This window comes from Lissotriton helveticus, chromosome 2_1 (assembly GCF_964261635.1).
Source record: "Lissotriton helveticus chromosome 2_1, aLisHel1.1, whole genome shotgun sequence".
Lineage (NCBI taxonomy): Eukaryota > Metazoa > Chordata > Amphibia > Caudata > Salamandridae > Lissotriton > Lissotriton helveticus.
The window spans coordinates 124,138,647-124,143,882 of NC_136059.1; positions in this window are offsets into that span (position 1 = coordinate 124,138,647).

The window sequence follows — 5,236 nt, forward strand, 5'->3', positions numbered from 1 at the left end:
AGACTGGCAGAAGTGGAGAGGGACATTTCAGAGATCAATAACCACCTTTAGGACATGAAGGGTGCCCTGGGCCCCCCATTCTGAGTGCCCTATTTTGTGATCCTTTCCCCTTTCTACAGTCCCCTCCATTCGTTATTGGTTACTGTTTGATTATTAGTCTAGGATTGTTTTTAAGTGTAGTTTTAGAGTAGTAATTGTTTCAGATGAGGTTTAAATGTTTTATTCTATTAATGTAGTGTTATGAACTAATTTTCTTTTTCCTTTGAGTGGAGGGTTGATGTATTTTTCTTGTTAAAGAAAAGAATAACAAACAAATATGTATTTGTTTAAGATAAATGTATAGTTAGTTCATGTTTAGATTTTGAGCTGTCTTTGTCCCGTCTGATGATGTGCTTTGAGGGGGGGAGATGGGTTGATGTCTCATATGTGGTGTTGAGTGTTTATTATTAGATAAGTTAGTTTAGTGTAACATTTAGTTAGTATCAGTCAGTTTAGATTAGGTTAGATGATGAGATAGTGTTAGTTTAAATTAGATAGATATATTTTGAGATATAATAAAATATTAGTGGTTTTGATTTGTGGTGGCACTTATGTTTGAAGTGATTTGATGGAGTGTGATCATGCCATCATATTTTAGGGAAAGGCTACGGTTAGGATGCTGTGGATTGTGATCAGGAAACCTGCATCAATTTCAGGATAGCAAAGTTGACTAATGAGCGTGCACATGGATGGTCTGCATATATATTTAGTATCTTATGATTAACTGAAAGAGTTGTGAGACACATTTTTTTACAATAGAATGGAGAAGTGTGGTGTTCTGAAAGATTGCTAATGCCACGCTTCTCCATTCTGAAAACGCAGGAATGCGCCATATTCACAACAACGCTGTACCCACCTGCATTTCCCCTAGTGCTGGCACTGAGTTCTGCTGCCTAGCACCAACACAGCCACCATTGCAACATAGTGCAAGGGTGTCTTTATTGTGGGAAAAGATTGTTTATGTGCAGGAAGCCTCACATTCCTACACATACAAAATCAGTGTCAATTTGCAGTTTCTCTGGATGCTGTCCAAGGCAGCACACACGTAAATAGCAACAAATACATGAGAAATAAAGCTATTCTCCTTATTGCACCAGGTCTTAATTTAGGCTCTGCCACCTATTGATGCCAACCATTGAAAATAGTGCGAGTGTCTAAAACAATGGACCTCAACACCCATTGGCCTCCCCTTTCATGCTGAGTACAGCGTGAAAATTATGCCTTATTTACAAAGCAGTGTTAAATCACAGTAAGTGGCCTAACACTGCCTCGTAAATACGACGAAGCCCCTATTGCCACTGCAACGTCTCTAAAAGTGATGTTGTGGTGCAAATAGGCGCTTGTAAATATGCCCCATTATGCTTCATCATCTTTGTGAATATGGTCAGGGCTCCATTTTGAGATGTGCATGACATGACACCCATCACAACAACCGTTGTCCACAAAATTGACTATGAGTAGGTCTGCCAAGTATGACATGTGAGCAATGCTAGGTGAATCCACTTCTTGTGGCATGACACTCACTTGACATATGGGGCACCCTAGTGACATATCTCTATTCCTGACCTCATCAGAGTAGAACTGCCTCTCCCACGATCCCCACCGGCACTCCGCCCGCGGCGGTTGCCAGAGTTGGTCAGTGACTGTCTCCCTCCTTGACCATATTCCCCTCCGGCCCGGCCTGTTCCTTCCCCTACAGCGCTGTTACCACCTTCTACAGCTATTTGTTGTTTATGCTGTTGCTGCCGTGGACAATGCTACTATTGGATTGAAATTTCTCTATGTCTACTGTATTTTGAGAATTGCCTGATGTGTACGACACTCTGGTTTGATGCAAAAGTGTACTTTGACCATGTTGAGTTTGTCAATAAAGGTTTTGATTTTTTTTTTTTTAAATGAGTGTCTCAGTGAGCATGTAAGTGGGTGAATATGCGTGATTGTAGATGAATGAATAGGCAAATGGGAGCAGAAATAAACAGATAGGTAGCAGATGGATAACTGATCAGTGGGAGAATGAGAAGGGAGTATCCTCCTGCCCCCAACAAGACCAAGGCCTTTCATGCATTCATTCATCATCTCACCCTTTCATACAGCCATGCATTCACTCACTCATTCTCCAACAAGCATTGTTGAAGGCAGGATGATGAACTGGTGACTGGGAGACCTGATGTGTAACATTGATCAAGTATCGGGCAAAATACGGTGTATCTTTTGTTAAGGAAGGTTTAAGAACCCAGAACTAACAAAGAATGCTAAAATCCTACAAATGGACATAGGAAGGGCAGAGGAACAAAGAGTGCAATGTGGAGAATAGTTCTGGTTTGCCGTCCTTTGAGCAGCCAACAGGAGCACAGGAAGTCATGAAAACTATATTTTCTCAGATTATTTATTCCTGTCTTCTCACCACAGGCTGGCCCTAGTGCCAGGAAGAAAATGGGCCCGGGCCTCTACTTGAATTTAAAAAGATATCAATAATCAGCGTTGAATGCCCCAGAGGCCTGTGGGTCTCGGTGTCACTGCACCTACTGCTCCAGTGGAAGCTGACCCTCGTCTTTTAACTGAAGGCATTCGTCTCCGAAGTGAGACAGACTTTTTGTAGGCCCTTCCTATAACCTGAAGAGATATACACAGGCAACTTGGGGAGGCACTGCGCCCTACCGAGAACTTACAACACTAACGGAGCCCCGACCAGATTGTTTTTCTCTTGGGATTTTAAGAGCCAGCAGGTCTTGACAGCATTGGTGGAGAAGATGTCATTGGTAAGCAGCTGGTTCTAACCAAAAAAAAAACATGCTTGCTGCCCCACATGCTGTCTGATTTGTTATCATCTTTCACCATCTGCACTGGCATCATAGTGTATTGTATCTATTAGACTGTGATTCATGCTGGATAAAGGTATTGTACATTTTTGGCTTTGAATTGTGGTTCTTATATTTATGCTGGATTTTTTGTAATAAATGGGAAATGTTTTTTGCAATTCCCGTGTACATACGTACTTGCAACAGAAGTGTTGCCTGGAATAGCACCTTCCTTATTTTCTGGATGACTACTTTGTGTGGAGGGTCCGTGCAGGTTGTCTGTTTCACTGCTGCAAATTGTTACAGCTACTGTAATATTAATGATAGAGGCATTCTCCAAGATTTAATATCTGACCATCTCCTGGTGGACCCATGGAGACTCATACACCCTACGGAGGAAGGGTACACCATTTCTTTCAAGTCCCCACAGGACAGGACAGAATATAGAATGGTATACAACCTTTACAACGCAACTTTTACAACGCACTACCATTACAACAAAACTTTTACAACGCAAAATCCATTACAACGCATGCATTTACAACGCAGTCATTACAATGCATGACACTACAACGCACACCACTACAATGCATGCCATTACAATGCAGTCATTACAACGCATACCATTACAACGCATAGCATTACAACACATAGTACCCGTACACTATCCAACACTTACCCTACTGTTGCACCCCCTGGAGTTAGAATAGTAATTTTTACCCCTACACTATCCAACACTTACCTTACATGCAATGTAATGTAATGCGTTGTAATGGTATGCGTTGTAAATGTAGTATGCGTTGTAGTGGAATGCGTTGTAAAGGTAGTTTCAAAGAATTCATTGTAATGGCATGCGTTGTAATGGTGTGCGTTGTAATGGATGTTGCGGTGTAAAAATGCGTTGTAAAGGTAGGCGTTGTAAAAGTATACGTTGTAACGTCATACATCCATATAGAATTGTCTACTTTCTGAAAGGCATCTGGTGCCCTTTCTAAAATTACAAACTGTCATTTATAATCAGATTACAATGTACGATCAAATGTCAATATGTCCCATGCGTGAATAACACTTGAGATGAATTTGCAGATGCAAATCCGTAAAAGTAGGACCTGGAGAATGAACACAAGTCAAGTCACACTTACAGAGGAAATGAAAAATGTTTAGAAAACTTCTGATAGTACATGGGCCTTAATGGACAATCAGTGACATCTACATATACTCTGGTTGGAAACTCTATCTGGGAGGCATTGTAATTTGTGACTCACCAATGGCCCGAAAGGTGGTACAGAACAAAAAGCAAAGACTGGAGAAAGAAATTAGCGCCCATTCCAACAATATCATGCATCAACCTGAGATACAGGGGCATATTATCATCAAATAGCGAAATTTATCGCTAAGTAGGGTTAGCGGCAATTTTTTTATCTCCGCGCATCACCGGATTTTATCGCTGAAATAACGTGCTATTAGCAACGTTTATCTCAAAAGCGATAAAATTCCCGGTGATAGTGGCAAAATCCATGAATAACGCTGAGAATACAGCGATATTCATGCATTATTGCTAACTGGGTCTTAGCCATTATATCCACCTCCCATTGAATATAATGGCTAAGAACTGGCCTGAGCAGGTGTTAGTTTTTGGAGATATTCGCGCTTAGCCCGAATATCTCCATCGCTACGCCTGTGTTGGTAATAGGCGATAGCGATGTTAGCGACTGCTTTCAGTCGCTAACAGGTTGGGTACGCCCACTTTGCATGTCATTAGCGATAAATTTTGCTGACATGCAAAGCGGACCGCAAACCGCTCACTATCGCCTACAAGCTGTCGCTAACTACTGCTAGCGACAGCTTGCTAATAGGTCAAAAGAATTATCGCCGCTTAGTGGCCGAAAACGGCCGCTAAAGCGGTGATAATTTCCCCCACACTTCTTAGATCCCAGCCAAGGAGAACATATGAGCTAAACGCCATAGTCACGCCCTGGGCAGAAGAAGCCATCCAACGTACTCAAAACCACTGCTAGCAGCACAGCAAAAAAGCAGGCAGGTTCCTGGCTGTCCAGTTAAAACAAATAACTGCATCCAAGCTATCTGCAGTTGGAAGAATGGCCTCCTCACTAATCCCATAGACATTACAATCACTAGGACATTGCCTCTTTCTAGGAGGAATGTTATCATTTCTTGGCACCTCCTACTACTTGGAGTCGAGTTCCCTGAAACTAATCTATTGAAGTCCAATGAGTGCACAGAAAGGTGACAGTCAGCTCGTCAGAATGGTCCAGACAAAATGGACCATTCTAGAGAGAGCTTCAAGTGTTTGAGGGATCACAACGTCCTATGCTAACATCAGAACTCAGGAATGAACTAGATAAGGACATCTTGGCTGAAGAAGTGAAGGCCACCAT